The sequence below is a fragment of the Marmota flaviventris genome, chromosome 3 (assembly GCF_047511675.1).
Source record: "Marmota flaviventris isolate mMarFla1 chromosome 3, mMarFla1.hap1, whole genome shotgun sequence".
Classification (NCBI taxonomy): Eukaryota; Metazoa; Chordata; class Mammalia; order Rodentia; family Sciuridae; genus Marmota; species Marmota flaviventris.
The window spans coordinates 118226144-118239268 of record NC_092500.1 but is presented as its reverse complement, the minus strand read 5'-3'; positions in this window follow the sequence as shown (position 1 = coordinate 118239268).

The following is a 13125-nucleotide window of genomic DNA, read 5'->3' as shown; positions in this document are numbered from 1 at the left end:
ATTAATATCATTAATTATAATCATTATTCTTTCTCATGTGCTATGATTGAATCCCTTCACTTTACTCATTGAGCAGATTACAACTTTATATCCATCTTAAATATATATTCAGGGCATCATCTTGGCTTTCAAACTACAATTCTGAATAGAAGTACTATCTGTCAGCATAATCACCCCCAACAAGACAGAATTCACAAAAGAACGTGGTTAGCATTCCATTTGTATAGTTGGAGGTATACAGTGGAAACCAAAGATAAGCCAAAGCTCTGTATTTCTCTGTTTCATTGCTACCTGATTAACTTCTGTGTCAAATAATAGATTTGCTTCATAGATATGCTAATATTTTCAAAACTTTAAAAATATATTTCTTTGTTTTATGCATGCATATTTGTTTAAAAAAAACCTAAAATAATGGAAAAATCATCTTTCACCCAAAAATGACCACTGTTAAGATTTAACTGAATTTATTTTGAGGCAACTTTCTGTGCATACTTATGCATATATGAAAATTTGTAAACCTTTACCTAAGTGAGATCACACTCTGTGAACTGCTTTGTAACTTCCTTTTCTTTGTTAATATTGAAAACATTTCTACATGACCATAAACACCCATTTGTATCATTTTTTTGTCCATTAGAATTATTTTTATTCCTATTTTACAAAGGAAGAAATTGACACATAGAGAAATAAAATAATTTGTCCAGTGACGAAGAGGGGATTCTCCTACTCCAACTTTTCACAATATCATAATATGCTTGCATCATTTTTTAAAGATTTTTTTTCACAATACCTTTATTCTATTTATTTTTATGTGGTGCTAAAGATCCAACCCAGGGCCTCACATGTGCTAGGCAAGTGCTCTACCACTGAGCTACAGCCTCAACCCAACTTGTATCATTTTAATGGCTATGAAGGTTTGCATTATATGGAATCTTAATGATTTTTAAGAGCTACATATATTGAGGACATTATTTCCTTGTGTTGTGTTGCAAATTTTGATCATCTTATTTTGCATCTTTCAATGTTATTTATAATTGGTTTCTTTATAGAAATTATTAAGTTTTAGGATATAAATTTCTTTAGTTTTCCAATTCCAATTTTTTAGTTTTATTAATTTTTTTAAATACACTACAGCAGAATGCATTACAATACACATATAGAGTACAATTTTTCATATCTTTGTATATAGAGTATGTTCACACCAATTCATGCCTTTATACATGTACTTTTCTGTTTTGTTTTGCATAACAATTCTTATTACACATGTATACCACAATTTTTCATATCTCTGTTTATATATAAAGTATGTTGACACCCAATTTGAGTCTTCATATATGTACTTTGGATAATGATGTCCATCACATCCCACCATCCTTGCTAATCCCCTGCCCCCTCCCTTTCCCTCCCACCTCTGTTCCCTATCTAGAATTCATCTAATCCTCCCATGCTCCCCCTCCCTACCCCACTATGAGTCATCCTCCTTATAGCAGAGAAAACATTCAGCGTTTGTTTTTTGGGGATTGGCTAACTTCACTTAGCATTAGCTTCTCCAACGCCATCCATTTACCTGATTTTGCCATGATTTTATTCTCTTTTAATGCTGAGTAAAATTCCATTATAATTCCTGGTTTTCCTGACATGCTTAGAAATGTCCTGCCCATTACAAGATAATAAAAGTACCTACATGGTAGTGCTTAATATTTTTACAGTTTTATTCTTTACATTAAATTTTTGTTCTATCTTGAATTAAGGTAAGAAGAATGCCAAATTTCTTTAGACTGTTTCTCTTCTTGCTACACTTCTTACATTTCTTACAGCATACTTATTTACCCTTTACAGTATTTGGCATATGCTTTGCATTTATTTATTTGTTTGTTTATTTATTTAGTGGTGCTAGGGATTGAACCCAGGACCTTGTGAATGCTAGGCAAGCACTCTACTAATTGAGCTATATCCCCAGCTCCATGCTTTGCATTTCTATGCATGTGTACATAAAGTCATTCCAAAACCTGTAAAGCAAACACTTAACACATGTATAGACATTCAGTATATCCAACTGTGTTAGTTAATACTAGGAGGAGTTCACAGAAGGTGGTAAATACCAGGAGGCAGAGGTCATGGGAGGCCAGCTTAAACTTTTTCTGCCACATTCATAGTATGAGAAATACACCATATCACATTAAAACAAGTGCCTGAAAAAAAGAAATTAACTTCCTTAGACTTAAAACGCTCTCTATTCATACTTTCCTATTGAAGTTGGATTGAAAAGGAAAAGTGTAATGCATTTTTTATTGGGGATTGAACCCAGGGGTGTTTTACTACTGAGCTACACTTTTGGGACAGAGTCTCCTCCTTAAGTTGCTGAGGTTGACCTCAAACTTCTGATCCTCCTCCTACTTCAGTCTCCCAAGTTGCTGGAATTATAAGCATGAGCCACCATGCCCGGCATGTCTTTCTTTTTCTAATGTTCATAAGAAGAAAAGCAGCAGCTTTTTCAAGGTGCTAAAATTGTATAATACTATTATAATTTGGGCCATTTATAACTGCCCTTTGGTCAGTACCTGCACTTAGTAGAAAAGTCTGATTTTTAAAAGTCTACTTAAAAAAAAAAAAAAAGAAGTCTCCAAATCTCAAGTCTATTTCTACATGTTCTGAGTTCCTAAATTTCACTGGTTGTTCTCTTCTGAACACCAGATTGTTCATATCCTTTTTTAATATCAAATCAAAGTATTATTTTAGTCTTCAAACTACAACTGAGGATGAAGGAATCTTACCTCCTTGGCTTTAAAAATTTATAACATTCACAGTATGCATGGTGATAAGTATTTGCAAGTTTGTTTCCTCTCCATACAGGGTTCCCCCACCCCCCTTCTGCAGCCTAGTGTTTTGGGATCTGTCAGCAAAAAAATCGTTCTATTTTCCATTCACAAATACAGAAATGTGAGGATTCTCTCAGAGTTGATATTAATCTCTTCTTATCTTTCCTGTGCATCTGTTTTGTTCCTAAGGGACGAGTCAATTGAAGCTTTAGAAAATTGATTTCTTGATGAATAGGATATTTGGTATAGGAGGCAAGAGAAACCAAGAGCAAATTTCAGAGTTTTAAAGTGTCTCATCCCAAGTTTGTATGTTAATAACTAATACCTTTCCAAGATAAAATTGCCAGTTCTGCTAGTGATAGGTAATTCCTGTGTGTATCCATTTGCCAACAGACTCATTTATACCTCAGCAAAGACATGGGTTTGTATGTTTGGCTTTGTATGTTTGCTCTGCAGTTCTTTTGGGGGGGGCAAATACTGGGGATCGAACTCAGGGCACACAACCACCGAGCCACATCCCTAGCCCTATTTTGTATTTTATTAGAGACAGGGTCTCACTGAGTTGCTTGGCACTTTGCTAATTTGCTGAGGCTGGCTTTGAACTCGTGATCCTCCTGCCTCTGCTTCCCCAGCCTCTGGGATTACAGGAGTGTGCCACTACACCTGGCCCTACAGTTCTTTTCTGGGGCATATTTAATATTCTAACTGATCTAGGTTCATGGCATTTTAATGTATGAACTTTCCTATGCTTCTGCTATGTCTAGGATCTAAACTATCCACATTTAGGAATGTAATTAAACCATTCCTAAAAGATGCCTAATATCTGCATGGAAAAAGTGTGTCTGGGAAATATTATGAATAACAACTAGTTCCAACTCCATTTTTCTAATATTATTAATTAATCTACAATTGCACGATAAAATATTTGTTTACTGTGCAAAGAGTTTTCTCATTTGTGAGATGGTTGCTGCTATGTGGGTGGTATTGAGACTGGGAGATGGCTAATGGACAGACTAGAGGGAGAAGAAAATGATGTGCTAAGTTCACTGAAATTCCCAACTTCCCAGGTATTTATTTCTTTGCTGTGTTTTTCTAAAGTTGTACCTGCATCTTCTCTAGTTTGTAGAGGAGGGGGGAAAAAAGATACTTTATATATATAAAATCTAAAGATGTGAGATGATAGATATGTTAATCTGCTTCACTGTATAAGCCATTTTATTTTCTCTCCATATCTCATAACATTTTATATAACACACACACATACACACACACACACACACACTCACACACACTATGATTTATTTAAAACAAAACTAAAGAACAGGGATCCAGTAACTAAGGTGAAGATGAAGGGAAGAAATAGTAGGTAAAAAATGGTGTTAGAATATTTTGATGGATGGAAATGAAGAGTTATAGGAAGAAGCTGGAATGAAATGTGAATTCTGGTATTAGGGCCTATCTAACAGAAATCAAGGTATAAAAGATTCCCTCCAGCTGGGGTTGTGGCTCAGTGGTAGAGTGCTCGCCTAGCATGCACGAGGCATTGATTTCGCTCCTCAACACCACATAAATGTAAAATAAAGATATTGTGTCCACCTAAAACTTAGGAATAAATATATTTTTAAAAAGACTCCCTCTTTCACCCCCTCTTTTCAGGTCATTCCTTTCCAAGTGAACAACAGCACTGCTTTGTTGGCTACAAAAGGCAGCTGGGGCCTGTACCAGAGCAGCTTCAGGCTCTGGTCCAAAGAGCAGACTGTGAAAGAGGCAGCAGGAGGGACAGAACAGAGCCATCACCACACATTCGTGCAAAGTGAGGTGATCTGAGAACCAGAATGGAAACACAAGGTACAGGATGAAACTAGATCAGCAACGCCTGTCATGCGGGAGGGGACACTCCATGGTCTGACTTGGGAGAAGAGTACAAAGTAAGTGGGGAAGGAATGGATAATAAGTGACCCATGTTCACATGGCTCAAGGCAAAACCATACTCTGCTATTTCTTTAATGTACCGGCATAGGTTCCCAGAGCAGAAAGCTAGAGGATTCTTCTTAACTTCATGTTGGAAATAGATCTTCAGACTGAAATTACTAAACAAGATAGTAGTGTTTATGTTAACCTGGGAAGCTGAATTCAGGAGTGGATCTAGGCTTCATAGGCCTTGAAGTTTAGACAATTGTGGGGGCTTTCTATGAAAAATAGCACAAACTGAAGAATTTGAAACTAGGAACAGTAGACTAGAAGGCACACATGTGAGTAAGGGGCCTTGGAGCTTATGCTTTATTAACTTCAAGGTAAATGGGACCTCTGTTGGGTGAAGTAGAAAGATCTGCTAAATACTGTGTTTCTTTCTTTCTTTTTTTTTTTAGAGAGAGAGACTGTGTTTTTAATATTTATTGTTTAGTTTTTGGCGGACACAACATCTTTGTTTGTATGTGGTGCTGAGGATCGAACCCGGGCCGCACGCATGCCAGGCAAGCGAGCTACCGCTTGAGCCACATCCCCAGCCCCCTGTGTTTCTTAATAGCTTTGAAATCTTGGGCAATTTATTTTTCCTATCTGAAGCTCAAGTTCTTACCTATGAAGTAGGGATGGATAATGCCAATATTTCTGGGTTGTCACTGAAGACTAAAAGTGAGAGAATGTATGTGAAGTTGCCTTGCACAGTGTCATACTGTTAGTATTGAAACTATGTGGTGCTGACTTTTGGTAAGTATGGATGCTGATGAGAGGTAAATATTGATCATCTTGGTCATTATTGTTTACAGCTTCTAATTTAGGAGGTTGTTGGGGGCAGGCCCCAAATGGCTATAGCTAGGTTCCCTTATTAAGACTTCTATGTTATGTTTTCAGTGTGTAGCCAGGGCTGAGAACTAACTATGTTACGGTTAGTCGAGGCCAGAAACACTGTGACTCAGCATATAGACTCAAGGTCATAAACATTAACTAGTGAGCATGTGCCTCTCCCCTTATGTAACCTGTTGGTAGTATGCCTTTTTTGTTTGAGCTGTATATAAAAAGGGCCTATGAAAATGACTTGGGGGGGTTGGCTAATGGCTATGGCTGCCTATGAATAAAGCATGACCAATATTCTCATTGTGCCTTTGGTCTTCTTGCACCTGCTGAACCCCGAATCTCTTTCCTGTGTCAGGAGGGCCCCTGCATGACAGAGGTCAAGGGAAAAACACTTTTTTTAATGTTTTTTTGTTGTTGTTGTTGATAGACCTTTACTTTATTTATTTATATGTGTTACTTAGAATTGAACCCAGTGCCTCATACATGCTAGGCAAATGCTCTGCCACTCAGCTACAACCCTAGCCCAGGGGAAAAAAAAACTTTAACTTGATTAAATCTTTCAACTATCTTCTGAGTGCTCCTCAATTTATCTATATTCACAAGATAACATTATACTGTCTTCAAGAAGCTTATAATATTGTGGTGGATCTGAGCTGTAACTATTGATTATGGGAATTGGGAAAATAAGAACTCTTGGAATGACTGGTGTTTGTTGCTTGGAGAAAGAATTGTGGGTAGAGGAAGTAGAAAGGAGAAAGATTAGATCAGCTGTCTCTCTTCTCTCTCAGAGCCTGAGATCAGCTATGGAAGACCCAGAGTTGAAGGGAAATTTGGAATTGCTTCCTAATTATCCTTTATTTTTCACACTGAAATTTACTTTGATATTATTCTCCATGCCCTTTTCTTTTACTCCCCACCCTGCTTTGGCCACCTTGCAAAACTCTATGGAAGGCCACCCTATTCTAATAGTCAGCTATTAGACCTTCTTTAGGTTTCTCTTAGCCTCCTAGTGTGTAGGTAGAGTTCTCTCAGTTGTTGAATTTCTTGACTAGTGGAAACTAAGAATTAAGTTGGCAATGTAGGGCATTGTTAAAGCCAAGACCCCATTAGCCAGTCAACAAGAAAGCAGCATGAGAGAAGCATGGGGAAGTTTTGGATGCTGCAGCTGGACAGAGATGTTAAGAACCTGGAGAGCATCCAGAGAAGAGCAATGAAAACAGTGGGTGGGGTGAGAACTAAAAACTCTTAGGAAAGATGAAAGGATTTGGGAGTATTTATTTTGGAGAAGAGATGGCTGAGGTGGTTTTGAGAACGAAACCAGCTGTGGAACATCTTCCTGAGGCTACAATGAAAATTTAGCTAACAGCAGCAAGAAACTTTAGGGTACAGAGGTTTTTAAACTTAGCCACCCGTTAGAGCTATCCAGGGAGCTTTATAAAAACGTCTCAGTGTCCAAGCTGCAACTCAGGATAACTACATCAAAATCTCTCAGAGTGGGAGCCAAACAAAAGTCATTTAATGTTTCCCAGGTGGTTTTGAAGAGTAGCCAAGACTGAGAACCCTTGAACCAAAGGTGAAGATAAAAGCTCTTTAATTGGTAAGGTTTATGTGATTTGGGAAAGAGTCACTGTGTTGGTCAGTTTTCCATTAACAAAATATCGAAGATAATCAAAAAAAGGAAAGTTTTATTTTTACTCAGAGGTTTTCAGTCCATGATCATTTGGCCTTGTTGCTTTGCTCTGGTGGTGAGGCAGCACATGGCAGCATCTGCCACATCATGGTGACCTGGAAACAGAAAAAGAGGAGGGGTAGAGATTCCAATAGCATCTCAAATACACGCCCCGCCCCCTACTTGCTTCACTCCCTTTCATCAGGCCCCACTTCCTACAGGTTCTACCACCTCCCAAGATTGCCATTGAGATGCAGGTTCCAAGGTTCCATTGAGATGTGGGTTCTCTCTTGTGGTAGCTCTCTTTCTTTCTGTTTCAAAAATAAATTCTGTTACTTTTTGCTGTCACCGTCCATTGTCCATGGGTCTCATTCTTCCCATCTGCAAGCTAGAGAACCCACACTGTGCAGGGAGTTTCTACATCCCATCAGAATGAGACATTTGGTGATCAAGTGTCCCCGGTCTAATCAGGATGTTGATCAAGTGCCTGATCATGTGCTCTCTGGCTCATCAGATACTTTGTACTTGACATTGGGCATGCCAGGATAAGAAATATGGAATTATTGCAATGGAGGTTTCCACTCTGTCTAGCCTATATTTCTGGCTCCTGCTCTCACTATGGGCTGGGCACCAAGCCTTCAACACATAGGCATTTGGGAAACATACAGGAGCCAAGCTACAGCAGTCACTGAGTGGGATGTACGATCTTCCTACTTGGAAATGGTTGAAGTATATCCTCAACTCTTACCTTCTTGCGGGTATTTAGGATTTTCTTTAGAGGCAGATTTTTGTATGGTAGCCTTCTTTAGCTGCAATAGATCTTAGTCCTGGTTATACATCAGAATCACCTGTGGAACTTTAAAAATATAGTTTTCTGGATCCCACCCAAAGATACAGAATCCATATCTCTAAGGTGGGGCCAAGACCTACTTAATGTACATTTAATATACATTTTTAACAAATGTATACTTAAATTATATGTAATATGTATAAATAGATATAGTTAGATATAAATCTATCCATATCTCTTTTTATATAGCTTTAGATGTGATTCTGACACACTGTTAGTGTTGAGAATCATGAGTAGGGAAAGATCATATACTGATTTCCTAGGTAAGCTGTTCCTCTCACTAACATCCACTCTGAAAGGCATTGCAGATTTTTTTCTTCCTTTTTTATTTGTTCTTTTTAGAGATACATTAGAGTAGAGTGTATTTTGACATATTATATGCACATGGAGTATAACTTGTTCTAATTAGGATCCCATTCTTGTGGTTGTACAAGATGTGGAATTTCACTGGTGGTGAAATTCATTCTATCCAATTCATTCTACTGTCTTTCCTATTCCCATTCCTCCCCACTCCTGCCAGCCTTGCAGATTTGACAGGGTTAACTTTGTCTTGAAAAACATTATGAGTGGAATGCTTAGGAAGAAATGTACCTTCACCTTTATTTTTCTACCTTCCTAGTAAACACACTCATGTACTAACTTGAGGCAGAAGCCTAACACCAATCAATCAGCAAACATGTATTAAGCACCTTTTTATTTGTTCAATACTATTGTATCCCTTGGAAATAAATAATACTGAGATTCCTTCCTCCTCCTCCTCCTTCTCCTCCTCTTCTTCTTAAGGAGTTCACAAACTCCTGCATTGAGACCAATTAGGGAACTACATAAGAAAGACTAAGTGTGTGTGTGTGTTTTTTTGTTTTGTTTTTGTACTGATTTCCACAGAAATTCCGTTGAAAGGAAAGTCAGCAAGGGCTGAAATGACTCATGATGACTTCATGGAAAGTGTGGGTTTTAGCTGGGTCTTGAGGAACAGTAGGATTCAAAAAGAGAGTGAGTGAAAGAGGCCACGCCAGGTGAGACAGGAACAAATAGGATATCTTTGGGAAACCTTGAGGAAAAGAGTTTGGCTAGAGAGAAAGAGCATGTGGGAGAGTAAAAAGAAGTCAAGTCCAGCGGGGTGGAAGGGGCCAAAAGCCAGGTTATTATGCTCGGTCATTCATAATCTAAAATTCTTAACAAAACAGGCAATTCACTGGGACAGGTGAGGTAGTGTAAAAGAAGGGTCAGCAACACTTCATTGAAATCTTTCATTCCCATTTGGTAAAGACCCACTGAAACAAGCTTCCTTCAGACTTCCAGTTAATGCTTTGGGACTTCTGATTCTGAACATTAAAAAATTGAAAGAATGGAGAGGAAAATGGCCCAATGATGTCAATCTAGGCTAAAATATATATATATATAAAATACTTTTTTTAAAAAATTGAAGTAATAGTGGTAAAATATAAGAGTAAAAAGAAAGTTGGGGTTGGGCTTACTTTGAAGGATGGAAAATGAAGTGGGCCTATGGCCAAGGCCTTGAGAATAAGTAAGCTTAAGGATCCTTCTTCTTCCTAGGGTCATTATCTTATTATCTCAGTTCATCTCTCTCTCTCTCTCTCTCTCTCTCTCTCTCTCTTTCACACACACACACACACACACACACACACACACACACATTCTTGTATAGGGGATTGAACCCAGGGGCACTTAACTACTGAGCTACATCCCTTCTTTATATTTCTTTTCTCTCTGTGTGTGGCTACTATGGCTGAGAAATAGAACAGAAGTCCCTGACAGCTGAGACCTGGACACTATCAGTTAGGCCTTGGTATCGCAAACAGCTGGGCCCACACAGCTGGGTCTTGTGCTCTGTTGGACACAAACATCAGACAGTCCACTTTGTGAGCAGGATAGATCAAGACACAAATAACACTACTCTGTGATCATGTCTGAACAGAGACAAAAAATGAACATTGTTCAAACCACAAAAAATGACCAAACACCACCTTGTGCTAACACAGGTGACTGCTACTTTTTTTTTTTTTTTAACCAACTATAGCTTTTAACTTTATTTTATTTTTCTTGCTTCTGGATAAGATTCATTTAAAAACCCGCTGGGTGCGGTGGTGCATGCCTATAATCCCTTTGGCACCAGAGGCTCCTTTGGCTCTCTGAGGCAGGAGAAGTTCAAAAGCCAGCTTCAGCAACTTAGGGAGTGAGACCCTGTCTCAAAATAAAAAAAAAAAAGGGCTAGGGATGTGGCTCAGTGATTAAACACCCCTGGGTTCAATCCCTGGTACCAAAACACAACAACAACAAAGCAAATCATAAAACTAGCTCTGCTTCCTAAAAACATTCAATCTAGAGCAAAACCCTGCTTACTGAACCCTCCTTGGAATTGCCTAACATAAGCTTATCCTGTAATAAATCCATACCAATACCCTCTTACTGCATGGTTCCTTTCTTGTACATTCTCCCTTATGGCAATGAGTGATAAACTCAACTTGATTAACTGTAGGCATGTCCTTGTGGTCTTTAGCTGGTGGACACTGGCACCATACAGTTTGAATGTGCCCTATTTTTCTCTTGTTTGGAGATACCAGAGCAGATGAGAGCCTGTTATGGTTTGAATCATAAATGTCCCTAAAGGCTCATGTGTTAAAGGCTTGGTCTCTAGTTGATGGCGCTATTGAGAGGTAGTGGAAACTTTACAAGATGGGGACAAGTTGGAGGAAGTAGGTCATGGGGAGTGGGCCCTTGAAGGGCATATTAAGATTCCAGGTCCTTCCTCTCTCTCTGCTTCCAGCTGTCATGAGGTGAGCAGTTTTGTTCTGCCATTTGCTTCCCACCATGATATTCTGCTGTGTCACAGACCCAAAGCCAAGTGGCCAAGTGACCATGGACTGAAACCTCTGAAACTGTGAACCTTTAAAGTTGATTTTCTCTGGTATTTTGTTACAGCAACAGAAATCTGATTAACACAGAGTGAAGTATTCATGTTCCTACTTCTAGGTTTCCTCTCCCTCTGGACTGGAAAAGACCCACTAGCAGTGAGAGATGAGACTCAGGCCACACTTTGTGTTCCACATCAGTCAGCTAAGGGATCAGCACATCTATATATTTTCTTAGTCATCACAAATGAACTCCTGAGGTGATGTTCAAAAATGTTGAGGATAAAAGGCTGTCCAACGATTGAAGTTGCTCTTTTGCAATGTTGTCATCCTGCCCTAATCCTTCACCCTGGCTCAGTAGTACAGAGTGTGGGAGCTGTACTGAGATCTCCCCATTTACTCAGAGCCCCTGCTCACTGTTAATCAGCCAAGAGCTTCCTGCTGAGACTAATTACATAGATGTTGCAAATTCTGTACTTTGAGAATCAGACAAGAAATCAGGGAAACAGGGATTGGAAAAAACTAGATACGATTGGAAAATAACTACAGTTACTTTTCTGGAGTTAAAGAGAAAAGGCTGATTTTCCTCCTTTACTAAAGAGGGCAGAGTGGTAGCGAAGGATGATAGTAGAATACATTGGGATAGGAAAGAGCCTTCTAATTCGATTTTTAAACTCTTCTTCAAGCCTGATGAAATTTTTAGTAAAAGAAACATTTTTTTTCTTGTCATTTTCTCTACTTGCCTCTTTCCCAAAATAAACACAGCACTAGAGTTTTAGTTTTTTTCTCGTATTTTCCTCCACTTGAGTTAAAGGTAGCATGGTATTTATAAACCATGGACTTTAGAAAATCTTACAAACTTGAATTAATTTTTTATGTTTTTTTTTTAATGTTTCTTACTCTGATTAGCTTTTCCACTAGGTGATTTGAAAAACCACTTGAAAAAAGGAACTTTCCTGCACAACCATAAATGCTCGTTCCTTAAGTTACATAGGGCCTACGCTGTCTATGGAGCCCTTTGACTGGAGGTTAAGGTGGCTTATGTTCACTAAGCTTTTCCAAACTGGGTCTTGCATATTATAAGTGTTCTTGGTTTTCTCCTTGGTTTTATCCGATTTAGTCTTGGAGCCAGGCCAAGGCGTGTTGAGGTAGTCCAGCATGTAGAAGAGTGAAAAAGGGAAACACTTGTGAGTGACTCTACCCCACATCCATGCACTCCCAGGCTCTGTCTATATCCACCTGGAGAGACAAGGAGTTTTGCTCTTCCTTACTTAATCTTGCTCCAAAACATGTCAGGATATAAAGCCTAGTCACTCAATTAGCTTTAGGGAATGTGGCACAGGGCCTTTCCTTTTTCTTAAACAAAAAGGTCTATAGACCCTAGGTATTCCCAAAGGGAGGTATAAAAAGCTGAGAGAGAACAGGGAAAAGTCAGAAATATCCATAGGCTCATAGAAAGGCACTGGGGTTGGTGTGAGGATCTTTCTGATTCTGAAATTTCATCGCTATCCCAAACGCTAAGTCAAACTAAGGAATAATCCAACACCCGCTAGGATTTTCAGGGCTTCATCTGAATGCTTAAGAAATTTTTCTCTGCATATCTGGCATGTAGACCTCTTATTCTTATAGATTGCATTGCAGAAAGGGCCATCTTGGTACAGGGCTGTGAAGTTAAACAAGCCACAAGAGTCAAAACTTCTTTCCAGTTCTTGCCTGGTTGTTGTTGCTCCTGACCCACAAGAAGCACTGATGACATCTGTCATGTAGACCATGTTGAGCACATTCTTTTTTTTTTTAGTTGTAGGTGGACACAATACCTTTATTTTATTTTTATGTGGTGCTGAGGATCGAACCCAGTGCCTCATGAAAGCTGGGCAAGCGCTTTTCCTCTGACCCACAACCCCAGCTCCACACAGCACATTCTTGGAGCAAGCAAAGCCTCCCCAAACTATCTCCCCAGCTATGGGGACCCAAGTGGTCCCAAGGACTTGGGGGAAGGGCATAGGGGGACCATCTTCAAGGGCCCCAACAGCTTCTGTCTCTCAAATCCTGATTCTTGTGTGATGTTGAACATGTCATTTAATTCTCTCCAAGCCTCTGTAAGTCATCTCTATGACT